We start from the raw sequence: 14,024 nt of genomic DNA on the forward strand, positions 1-14,024 counted from the left end.
TAGGAGTAAGGTAGGGTGAGGAGGAAGAGGAACAAGCAATCATGAAGTAGTTACTGGGTTCCAGCACTGTGCTAAGTTCTTTATAAATATTATTTCATTTGATATAAAACTCTTGTGAGGTGGATGCAGTTATTATCCACATTTTATAGTTTAGGAAATAGAGGCAATTAAATGAGTTGTTCAGGGTCACTTAGCTAGTAAATGTCTGAGTCTAGGTTTGAAGTCAGGTCCATTTTATCACCAGCTGCTTTAAGGTAGAAGAGATCATACAAATATTTAATACTACTACTAATAACTAATACAAATAATTTTCACTGGTAGCTATTAAAGGAAATAACACTAAGTGTAACTTGTAGTGACTCTACGGCATCCATATCCCTTGGACAATAAGAGAACAGTAATATTAATTCTTAAGGAAAAGAACTTAGAATTCATAGAGGAACATACTCTATTTTAAAAGAATTCCAGAATCAAGAGTTAAAAAGAACTTTAAAAAGACTCTAACCAAGTCTAATTCAATGAGGTATTTATGAATTAAAGAATTAAGTAGTTCTCAGTTTTAAGCCATTTAGGTTTGATAGTCACATTGACAACTATAGATAATTCACATTACTGAAATCAGGTCAGTTGACAACTTACACTTTTCCCATGTTTCATGCTACCAAGAAGAAAATAGAGCTTATATTATTAAAAGTTATGAAATTCCTATTTCAGTTAAGTTCAGTTAAGCATTTAAAAAACTGACCCCCCTCCAAAACTCAGAAACTACCCTATATTTCAAGATTTTACCAACTTTCAAATTAGCTTGAGGGCAAGACTCTCAGTAGACAGTAATTGGACTTGATAGGGGCTTAGATGGAATGGTCGGCACAAATTATCTCAGCAAATTACTCACCATTTCATGTCACACATGTGTTCCATTACATTCTTCTTTATGAACTACTTAGCATAATTATATCATTTTAATCACTACTTCACCAATATTAATTATGATATCACTTAGCAGCTTGGCAATAGGTGTTTGAATGCTTTTGTTCAGATTCAGATTTTTCCATTTTTGTCACTTCTGAAAATAGCATTATCAATATTCGTCCTAATAATCATGTTAAAAGCTTGAAGGTAATTCTGGCCAATTTAGAGGTACACAGAATTCTGCCAAGTTTTGTTGTATTGCTTGGCTATCTCTTGGTTTTAGTCAGTTTATTTGTTGCTCCTTTCACCTTGGTGGTGTAGTAGGAAGGACACTGGACTTAGAGTCAGGAAGTTCTGATTTCAAATTTTGACACAGTAATACCACTATTAGATTTTTTTTCCCAAGATAATTAGGAGAAAAAAGAGAAAGATCCTATATGTTCTAAAATATTTATAGCACCTCTCTTTGTGATGACAAAGAACTGGAAATTGTAGGGATATCTGTCAAATGGGAAATGGCTAAACAAGTTGTACTATCTGATTATGATGGAACGCTACTATGTTATAAGAAATGATGATCTTGATAATATTAGAAAAACATGGACAGATTTACATGAAATCATAAAGAATCAGACAAAAAGATATGATGGGATAAAATATTTGACATAAAAGAGATTTGAAAGAGCTTTTGCAGTGGAGGGGAAAATGGGAGAAATGGGGAAAGGAACATATGACCTTTATACTTTCATCAGAATTGGCTCAAAGAGGGAACAATTTACACACTTAGTTCAGTGTAGAAATCTATATTAATATATAGGAAAGTAGAAAGAAAAAGGGAAAAGAGAGGAGGTCAGGGGAAGCTGATAGAAGGGAGGGCAGTTTGGGAGAGGTAACAGTCAGAAGCGAAACTCTTTTGAGAATGGATAGGTCAAAAGGAGCGAGTAGAATAAATTGGTAAAATAGAATTGAGGAAAATACATAATTGGTAATCATTACTGTGAAAAAAAACTTTACAGTGAATTTCTCTAACAAAGACTTCAGTTCTCAAACATATAGAAAACAGTCAAATTTTTAGAAATAAAAGCCATTCCTCAATTGATAAATGATCAAAGGATATGAACAGCAGTTTTCAGACAAAGTAACAAATATCCATTTATACTTGTAAGAGAAAAAATGCTCTAATGTGTCAGAAGAGAAAAATGGCAAATGTTATAGGAGATGTGAAAAAATTAAAACATTGGTTGGTAATTGTACTTCATTCTCAAAGAGGGCCAAAATGACATCACCATTTTAGAGTGGAGTTACAGTGTTTCTGACTGTGGCTGGTAAGACCAATATGAGCTCAAAAGGCTCTACCACAGGTAAAGCATAAATAATTCCTATAAACATTTGGATTCTAATTTTGTGCACCTCATGTTTCTTCTGAGCTAATTCAATTCTGCTTTGCTCATGGGACACCATACCTCTGAGGAGGGCACTCCATGCTGGGAGGTCCCTGTTCCAGTGTTTCCAATGTCATACAATCTCAGCAGCTTGTGCTAATTTTGGTCTAATTAGCACCCAGAAAATACCCATCCTCCATCAGCCAGCTCCACACTATCCATAAGTGAAACTATCAACTATAATATATGGTAAAGTCTTGAGGGCTGTGGAAAACTTCCTTTACCTTGGCAGGACTTTCCAGGAATGTCCACATTGATCATGAGACTGAGACATGCATTGACAGAGCTGGCTCTGTGTTTGGGAGACTCAGAAGGAAAATGTGGGAGAAAAGAGGTATTAAGTTGAATACCAAACTGAAGGTCTACAGAGCCATTGTGCCGAGCTCATTGTTGTATACCTGTGAAACTTGGACAGAATACCAGCACCATGCCAGGAAACTGAATCGCTTTGAAACAGAAACTGAAAACATTAATATACTCTTGGTAGGATTGTGTACTGATTCAGTCCTTCTGGAGAGCAATTTGGAACTGTCCCCGAAGGGGTATAAAATCATGCGTTCCCTTTGACCAAGCAATTACCAGTACTATGTCTGTATCTCAAAGAGACAAAAAACAAAAAGAAAAAGGACCTATGTATACAAAGTATTTATAACAATTGCTTTGGCAAAGAATTGGAAATTATGAGGATATCCATCAATTGGCTGAACAAGTTGTGGTATATAATTGGGATGGAATACTATTGTGCTTCAAGAAATGATGAGCAAGATGTTCTCATAAAATGATGTAAGACATGAACTGATGCAAAGTAAAATGAGCAGAACCAGTAAAACATTGTACACAGTTATAGCAATATTGTATGAAGATCTATTATGAACAACTTAGTTATTCTCAGCAAAACAATGATCTAAGACAGTTCTGTAGATTTAATGATGAAAGGTCTTATTCATCTCCAATAAAAGAACTGGTTGAGTCTGAATGCATATCAATGATACTTTTTCTTTACTTTCTTTCTTTTTCTTGGTTCTTTTTGTTTTTTGTTTGTGTTTTTTCACAGAATGATATACATGGAAATGTGTTTTATATGCACAGATATAACCTATGTCACATAGCTTGCCTTGAAAATGTGGGGAGAGGAGGCAGGGAAAGAATTTGGAACTCAAAATTTGAAAGAAAAAAAGTGATGCTAAAAATTTTACAAGCAAGTGTGGGGAAAAATGATTATTGAAATTGAATTGAAATTCCCTGTCCATCCACTAAGAAAACCTATAAAAAAAGAAAACTGCTTATAAGAAAACCTTATATAGAAAAATTCAAAGAGACAAATAAAGGTAATTTTTTCTCTTTACAAAAGGATTGATATTAATTCATATTAAATTACTCAATTTGTGCCCGATTTATGAAGAATATCACTTCTGCTTAAAGTAAGGAACAATAATAGTGTAAATTAGTTTTGTTTCAAATTTTTTTTGGCATTTCTTTCTCCTCCTTCCTCACCTTGTTATCCTCTTCCTTCTCATTTTCCTCTTCCTCCCCCTGGTACTTGCCCTCCCTCATCTTCTTCATTCTCCCCTTTTCCTTTTCCTCTTTCTTTTCTATCAGTGACTGAGGAATCTGGATCAGAATTTCCTTTTATGGGATGTATTCATTGCAAGTCAGCAGCTGTAGGGAACTGCAAGATTTATCATGTCTCATTTTATTTGTGGAGGGACATAGAGACTAGGACTGTAGGTCATAGAAAAGGCATGCTAAAGCTTTCCACCTCTACTGGTATGCAATTCCCTGGAGCTTTCTTTAATTGCTTTACATGCTACTGAAGGCTTTGTACATAAGGGCCCATTTGAGAAATCAGCATCTTCTGACCTCAAATCAAGCAGAGTCTGGAAATCCACCCTCTGTTTCATAGTCAGCAAAGTTTCTTTGGCCTAATAGGCCTGGAGTAATTTGGAATCTGTGCTCCCACTTCTGACTGTATTGGAAATGAGATAGGCAAATGACTAAAGATGGAGCCCTGCTCTTGGTAAATCATCCATTTTGAGCAGTTCTAGTCCTGCTATTAGTCTGTGACAAATGACTATGGTGTCATATGGACAATAGAACTAACAATGATTCAGGAAACAGACAGTCAGTAAACCCTTTTTGCCCCTTCCCTTGTGACCAAACACTTAATTCAGATTGAAAATCTGGAGACCACATTGATTCTTATAGCTTAAAGACTTTTTTTGGCCTACTGGTAGAATCTGAATAGCACTTTCTCTCTTTTCAACAGCAAAAATAAAAGTGGCCTCTGAAATGATTTTGCGTGTGTGTGTGTGTGTGTGTGTATGTGTGTGTGTGTGTTGAGAGAGAAAGAGAGACAGAGAGAAAGACAGACAGACAGAGAGACAGAGAGACAGAGACAGAGAGAAAGAAAGGGGGGAAGGAAGAAAAAAGGAAGAAAGGAAGGAAAGAAGGAAGGAAGGAAGGAAGGAAGGAAAGAAGAAAGGAAGTAAGGAAGGTAGGAAGGAAGGAAGGAAAGTAGAAAAAAAGGAAGGAAAAAAGATTCCCTGCTGTCAAAGACTTGTCATACTTAATTCAGAGAAGAGTCTGGAAAAGAAGCACCAACACCACACTTATCAATGTACTGACATTTCTCCTCTTTTCCTTTATCTTGTTTCAAGTAGGGTAGTAGATAAAAAGGATAATTGTATTTTGGGGGTAACCACTTTGGGGCACCATATTCTAGAAAGAGAATGGACAAATAAAAGTGTGTCCAGAAAAGGGAAACAAAGATAGTGAAGTCCCTGGAGACTATAATGTATCAAGGACTGGTTGAGGAAATGGAGATTTTTAGCTTGGGAAAGACTTTCAGAATAGGAATATGATTTGAGAAATCATCACACAGGAGAGGGATTAGCTTTGTTCTACTGGGCCTGTAAAAGGCAGAAACAGCATACAGATGGAAAGAAGATTTTGGTTGGATGTTGGAATCTTTACAAACTGCTAACTCATTAGAGTTGATAGATTATTGATCTGATCTTACAAGATGTTTTGGGCCAGAACCTGAAACAAGGTACTAAGTAGAATTAATTGATACAATGCTTGTGTTCACACCTTTACTCATTGGAGTTCACAAGTATGGGAGATTCACAAAGTTAACTGTGTAACTTTGTGAATTTACACCTCCCTTGAAGCTCTTGGGGCCAGAGAGCACTATGGGAGAAACTCATAATCCCTCTTTCTCGTATCCCACAATTCCTCTCTCTCGTATAAAAGAAACAGACAGAGGCTCTCAGACAGATTTCAGCCAAATTACATGAAGAGAAGAGCATCAAGTCAGAAGAAGCCACGAGTCGGAGCTGAACTGAAGACTGAGAAGGCTCTCTCAGAGGCACAACCAGATTCATCTTCATCTCACACCACTGTGGTGGCTGGACTCCTGCACCTCCCCCACTGAGACCAAGCTGGTCTGAAAGACTCGCCAGAAAACTAGCCGAGCCCCAAGTGAAGGAGACAAGAGATTCATTCCATCTTTGTGCCGGCTGGAGGCTGAAGAAAGCAGAGGCAGAGGCTGAAGGACAAAACCTTTGGATTTGGAGACATTCGGAGGGAGCTCTTGGAACCAAGCAGAGAGGTAGCTTCTAGGACTCTAAGCTAACCGGGCTATATTGGAGGCAATAAAACATCTGAACTTTTATCACCTGGCTGTGTTTTGAGGTGATTATTACTTTCAACTGATACTAAAGCTGCCTTCCATAAAAACCTTCCCCAAGAAACCTACCTTCTCCCCCAGAGAGAACTATTCTACTTATTTTAAAAGAAGAATCACCACAGTTGACTTAAATGATTTCCTAAAAATTTAAGGGTGGTTAAAAGGGTAAGTGAGCTGATACAGGAAGCAATGAATTATCTATTATATACATTCTCTTATAAGGACAGAAAAATTTGTTCATTGTTAATTTTTTTTCTTCTGAAATTCCATTTAAAATAACTGTCAATAATATAAAATATCTGGGAATGTATCTACCCCGGGAAAGTCAGGAACTATATGAGCAAAACTACAAAACTATACACTTTCCACTCAAATAAATTCAGATTTAAACAATTGAAAAAATATCAAGTGCCCATGGATAGATTGAGTGAATATAATAAAGATGACAATACTACTTAAACTAATCTATTTATTTAGTGGCATACCAATCAAACTCCCAAGAAACTATTTTACTGGCTTAGAAAAAAATAACAAAATCCATCTGGAAGAACAAAAGGTCAAGAATTTCAAAGGAATTAATAAAAAAAAAAGCAAATAAGGTGGCCTAGCTGTATTAGATCTAAAACTATATTATAAAGCAGTGGTCATCAAAACCATTTGATACTGGCTAAGAAATTAGACTAGTTAATCAGTAGAATAGGTTAGATTCACAAGACAAAATAGTAATCTAGTGTTTGACAGACTCAAAGACTCCAGCTTTGGGGATAAGAATTCACTATTTATACAAAAACTGCTGGAAACATTGGAAATTAGTATGACAGAAATTAGGCATTGACCCACACCTAAAACCATATACCAAGACAAGGTCAAAATGGGTTCATGATCTAGACATAAAGAATAACATTATAAACAAATTAGAAAAAAAACATAGGATAGTTTATCTCTCAGATCTGTAAAGGAGGAAGGAATTTATGACCAAAGAAGAACTAAATATCATTATTGATCATAAAATAGATAATTTTGATTATATTAAGTTAAAAAGTTTTTGTACAAACAAAACTAATGCATACAAGATTAGAAGGGAAGCAATAAACTGGGAAAACATTTTTTACATTCAAAAGTTCTGATAAAGGCCTCATTTCTAAAATAATTAACTCAAATTTATAAGAATTCAAGCCATTCTCCAAATGATAAAATGGTCAAAGGATATGAACAGGCAATGTTCAAGTGAAGAAAATGAAACTATTTCTAATCATGTGAAAAGATGTTCCAAATCACTATTGATCAGAGAAATGCAAATTAAGACAACTCTGAGATAACACTATACACCTGTCAGATTGGCTAAGATGACAGGAAAATTAATGATGAATGTTGGAGAGGATGTGAGAAAACTGGGACACTGATACATTGTTGGTGGAACTGTGAACAGATCCAACCATTCTGTAGAGCAATTTGGAACTATGCTTAAAGGGCTATCAAACTGTACATACCCTTTGATCCACCAGTGTTACTACTGGGCTTATATCCCAAAGAGATCTTAAAGGAGGGAAAGGAACCTGTATGTGCAAGAATGTCTGTAGCAGCCCTCTTTGTAGTGGCTAGAAACTGGAAACTTGGAGAATGGCTGAATAAGTTATGGTATGTGAATGCTATAGAATATTATTGTTCTATAAGAAACGATCAGCAGGATGATTTCAGAGAGGCTTGGAGAGACTTACATAAACTGATGCTAAGTGAAATGAACAGAACCAGGAGATCATTATACACAGCAACAACAAGACTATATGATGATCAATTCTGAGGATTGTGACTCTCTTCAACACTGAGATGATTCAAACCAGTTCCAATTCGTCAGTGATGAAGAGAGCTATCTATACCCAGAGAGAGGACAATAAGAACTGAGTGTGGACTCAACATAGCATTTTCACTTTTTTGTTTGCTTGCATTTTGTTTTCTTTATCAGGTTTTTTTTTTCCTTCTTGATCCAATTTTCTTGTGCAGCAAGATAGCTGTATAAATATGTATACATATATTGGGTTTAATATATATCTTAACATATTTAAGATGTATTGGACTACCTGACATCTAGGGGAGGAGCTGGGGGGAAGGAAGGGAAAAATAAAGTCCTTGAAACAAATATATGTATGTGTGTATACACCTACACAAATATATTTTATAGCTCTAGATATATCCATGCATGTACATATATATATATACACATATGCATGTACATATAGTCATGCAAACCAAATTCCTACACAATGTTTTAAAATACATATTTTATTCTACATCTTAAGTCCATCATTTCTATATGAAGAGCTGAATAGCAAATTTCAACGTTATTCTCTAATTATCTAATAATAACAACAATCTAAACATTTAAATAATCTAAAAATTAATCCAGTAATCACTGAAATATTTATAAACATATAAAAATATAGCACATTTTTTGTGGTAGTAAAGAATTGGAAATTGAAATGTCCATCAGTTGGGGAATGACCAAACAAATTCTTGTATGTGATTGTAATGGAATACTAGTGTGCTAAAAAAAATGACAAGCTGGCTGATTTCAGAAAAACTTGAAAAGACTTATACAAACTGATACAAAGTGAAGTGAGCTGAACCAGGAGAACATTGTACACATGAACAACAATATTTTAGGATGATACTTTATGATGATTTAGCTATTTTCAACAATGTAATGATAATTCTAGAATATTCATGGTGAAAAGTACTATCTGCTTCCAGAGAAAGAATTATTGAAGTCTGAATATATATGAAAGCATACTATTTTTTACTTTATTTTTTCATGTTTTTTACCCTTTTCCTCTGTTTCTTTTTTTACCATATGACTAAAATGGAAATATGTTTTGTATGATTACACATATATAACCTATATCAAATTACTCAACAGGCTATATGAGGGAGGGTAGAAGGAAAAAATGGCACTCAAAATCAAAAATAAATAAATGTTAAAATCATTTTTATATGTAATTGGGAAAAAATATTATTTATTTATTTTTTTAAAGATAGTCAATTTCAGAGAGGTTTTAGAGTGATTTTTTATTCGGGTAATTCAGAAATCTCCAGCTCCTTTAATTCCTTATGCAAGGGAACCTGTTTAGATCTGAATACTTCTTAAAATTAAATTGTTTCCATGGGGATCACTATTTTAAACAGTCAACCTATCAAACAATCAATCCACAAGAGCATCGGTTAATCCTTTACTATGCTCTACTCATACTAAACCCTGGGAATATAAAGACAAAAAATCAAAACAGTCTTCTGTCTTCAAGGAGCTTGCATTTTACGTGAGTAGCTATCTTCTAGTTTGTCTTTTCTTTATGTCTATCTACATAAAACCCACTAGGCACCCAAGTAAGCATGCCAGTTTTCAGTAAGTTTTATGTACAACTGACTTCCCATTTTCTTTTTCTTTTTTTTTAAATTTTATTATTATTTTTTAAATAACTTTTTATTGACAGAACCCATGTCTGGGTAATTTTTTTACAACATTATCCCTTGTACTCATTTCTGTTCCTACTTTTCCCCTCCCTCTCTTCCCCCTCTTCCCCAGATGGCAAGCAGTCCTATACATGTTGAATATGTCACCGTATATCCTAGATACAATATATGTGTGCAGAACAGAACACTTCTCTTGTTGCACAGGAAGAATTGGATTCAGAAGGTAAAAAATAACCTGGGAAGAAAAACAATAATGCAAACAGTTTACATTCATTTCCCAGTGTTCTTTCTTTGGGTGTTGCTGCTTTTGTCCATCCTTGATCAAATGAAACTGAGTTAGATCTTCTCTTTGTCAAAGAAATCCACTTCTATCAGAATACATCCTCATACAGTGTTGTTGTTGAGGTATATAATGATCTCCTGGTTATGCTCATTTCACTTAGCAGACTTCCCATTTTCTTAACCAAAAGATCAAGGTTCAGAGAAATTTCAAGGTTTCCTCATTTTTTTTAAAGCAGCTGAAATAGAATCCTGAGTCTCCCAAGGTCCTGTTGCTGGCATTGCACTTGCCCATTAGTAGTCTGCAGTGCTAAAAATGAAGAGTATATTTCATTATAGATGCATAGACTCTCAGAGCTGACAGTAACCTTAGAGATTATCTAAGCCAGAATTCTTAAACTTTTTGTATCATAGACCTTTTTGAAAGTCTGGTGAAGTGCACTATCACCATCTTTGATTTATGTTTTTTTAAATGTTTAAAATAAAGTACATAAGGCTGCATAGGAAACAAATTCTGCTGAAATAGTTATCAAAATGTACACACAAACACATACACATACATTTTAAAGTTCAGAGACCTCAGGTTAAAAAATTTTGCTCTAGTTCAATCAATATTTCATTGGAGAAACTAAGATCTAAAGAAAGAATGTAGAGATTTGTCCAAAGTGGCATCTATTGTCTCCCATCAGTGACATTCAGAAACAGAATCCTTGTCATGTTTGCCCTCCCTCTCTCTAGTCATTTGACAGCTATTCAACAAGAGTTTATTAAATTCACATATTACATGCAAAGTATAATTGGTTCTAGGCAAAATGTAAGGTTTAGATAAATATTCTTTGTCATATTGGATCTTACATTTAGAAAGAAAACATAAGACCTATGAAAATAACTAATGTGTAATAACATTATTATAATTATAAATGTTTATTGGATTGATTTGAGTTAAATTAGATTGAATGAAAAGTACATTAGGAGTAAATAGATGTGCTATGTGAGTACCGAGAGAGAAGATTGTTTCTGATTAGGACAAATTATAGAAGACTTCATGAAGGAGGTGATAAACAGACAAGCAGAAGAAGGATGTTCTATTAATCCAGAGTATCTTTAGCAAAGTGCTGGAGGTAGGAGAGGAAGAGGGGAGAAAAAGAGAGAGGGAGAGGGAGATAGAAAGAGAGAAAGGGAGGGGAGAGAGAGAGACAGAGAGAGAGAGAGAGAGAGAGAGAGAGAGAGACAGAGACAGAGACAGACAGAGAGACAGAGACAGAGATAGAAAGGGAGAGAGAGAGAATGAAACAGTGAGAGAGAGAGGAGAGAGACAGAGACAGAAACACAGAGATAGAGATACAGAGATAGAGATAGACTGGCAGAGACATAGAAACAGACAGAGATGGACAGACAGACAAAAAGAGAAACACACACAAAGACAAATAGACAGACAGACAAAGACTGAGATACACAGGTAAAATGGAGTAGGTTTTTCTGGAATGTTGGATTTAAGGGAAGAATGCAGTAGGATACAAGGAGAGCACCATGTGAGGCCTTGGAGTATCTACACATTTTAGTTGAAAGATTCTTTGCCCGAGGAAGTTATAGTCTAATAGAGGTGGGTGGTGAGGAAGTGGAAAGGAAGAGACACAAATATCTAATATAATCTGACTCAATTGAATAGAATCCCTGTCCACATAGAGTTTATAGTCTAATAATGAAAATAAAACATTAATATGAATAATATAATGACATAATTATGATACAATATAATAAAATATAACAACATAGCATAACATAGCATAACAATAAAGCCATCCCTTCCCACGCAATTTCCAATCTACTTGGGGAGAGAGAATTTGTAAAATAGTAACCATAATCTGTACCAGGGGTCCTCAAACTATGGCCCGTGGGCCAGATGCGGCAACTGAGGATGTTTATCCCCCTTACCCAGGGCTATGAAGTTTCTTTATTTAAAGGCCCACAAAACAAAGTTTTGTTTTTACTGTAGTCCGACCCTCCAACAATCTGAGGGACAATGAACTGGCCCCCTATTTAAAAAGTTTGAGGATTCTATAATACTACAGTAATAATATAGTATAGTAGTAATAATACCATATTACTGTTGAATTGTGTTGAACTTTTTCCAGCTTATTTTACAGAAAAAAAAATGGAGGCAAATATAGTTGTGACCTGCCCAATATCACACAGCTAGTGTCTGAGGTCAGATTTAAACTTTAGGAAAATGAGTCTTCTGGACTCCAGAACTGACACTCTGTCTGCTGTACTATCAGAATGACCCATGTTCATATTATACTATTCCATAATTCAACAAAATCTCTTCCCTCATAAAGCTTTCAATCTAGTAGGTGAGAGGAAAAAAAAAAGAAACCTAAGCACAGATAACCTCTGCACAAAGGAATATGTTGAAATATCCAATTGAGTGGCAAAAAAATACTTGAGTGTATTTGTTCCATCCTTGTTTAGGGCATTTTTTTTGTAGTAAAAACTTGATTTGACAGGTGCCTTTCCCCTGGCTCATATAAACTCTGCTATTCTTATGACCTGCTTGACCCCCGAAGCTCATTAGGGATCTAATGAAGATGCTATGATTGACTATTTCATGGATCCTGCAGATGCTGGGAAGGATAAATGACTAAGATGGTCTCGCCTTCTGCCAATCACTCTCTGACAACATTTGTTTTTTGAAGATGGCTACCTGTCTTGACAGATAATCTGCCTTTGCTTATGATTCACATCTCCACCGTGGGCCTGGGCCACCCTGACATATGCTCTATAAATCATCAACCTTTTTCACTGTGAATTTCTTGTCATCTCCAGATTGCTGTGCTGAGGTCATTAAAGGTTGCTGCTGCCAGTACTATTTATCTTCTGACTTTGTTCTCTCTCCTGCCTTCCCAGTCCCTTGTACTTCCCGGGCAAATCTCCTTTCAATTATTTCAGTAGGTCAACCCTTCAGTGACAGAGGCGCATTTCATTAATTTTCTCAATGATGGGATGGGTACCAAGGCATCTGACCATTTGGGGGTTCCAAGGGTATTGGGAACACTTGACCATTTCCTTTTCCTCCTATTGCATTTCCTTGAGAACAATATGGATACAGTGACACAGATAACAATGCACAGTGTGTTCCCTGGTACCATTTTATGTGAATCTCTCAAAATTTATCCCCCTAGGTGGGATGTGCTTGAAAGTAGAGGGGGACAATATTAATTTAAAGAGTCTGTTGTGTGTGAAATCACACATTGCTAAGCATTGCAGAAAGTCAAAATAAACAACAATTAGAGCCATGGATAAATAGCAAAATTCACCTTTGGGTTCCAGGCATTTGTAAGAAGCTCATCTCAGTTCTCTAGCAATATCAGAAAACAGAAGAATTCCTGGTTATCAGCCCACTCATTTTTCAGGGCAGTGTTTTCTCCTGCTGACACCAATAATTCACACTCATGGCTCCCTCCTAATGCCTTCTCCACATAGGCTCTCATTATTATTTGCTGGCAAGTTCCTGAGATCTGCCGAAAGGGCCAGCTGATTGAGCACTTGGTGAATGAAGATGAGCAGCGATGTGAGCCTGGGGAACTGAAGGAGGTGGGGATAGATGAACAACACGTGGGAAGATGGAGATATGGTAGTATGGCAGGGAGGGGCAAATGCTTCAGGAGCTGTCTTGAAAAACTGCCAGAAATAGATTTCAGAGAGAGTGGCTGAGCAAACAGCAAGATCTAGAAAACAATGCACCTTACTTGTTGGGGCTGGGGTTTTTTTTGGGGGGAGAACTGAAGAACATAAGAAATGGAAACGTGAAGCCCAGAGTGGTGGGTACGAGTTAATGAAACTAGATAGACTGTTTGAACAATATTGAATGAAACAGGGCAAGCCACTTAACCTGAAACTCAGTTTGCATTTATTTGGGTTGGACTTTAGAAGTTTTTGGAGTCTATGGACTTAAATTTGTTTTTGATGATAACTCTATTTTAAAACCATTCATTTCCATCAAAATACTGTGCATTTTATTTTTTCCTTAATAACATTATTCTGGGAAGTCCATAGACTTCATAATACCTCCAAAGCAGGATATTGATGGTGGTCCATGCCACAAAAGAAGTAAAGACTCCCTGGATTAAATGTTCTCCATGGTCTCTCCAGTTATAGCATTCTATGATCTTATGAGATGCTATTTAATATAAAAAATATAGCAAAAAAAAAAACACAAGAAAGAAAAAACAAAAAAC

The sequence above is a fragment of the Antechinus flavipes genome, chromosome 2 (genome assembly GCF_016432865.1).
Source record: "Antechinus flavipes isolate AdamAnt ecotype Samford, QLD, Australia chromosome 2, AdamAnt_v2, whole genome shotgun sequence".
NCBI classification, from domain to species: Eukaryota; Metazoa; Chordata; class Mammalia; order Dasyuromorphia; family Dasyuridae; genus Antechinus; species Antechinus flavipes.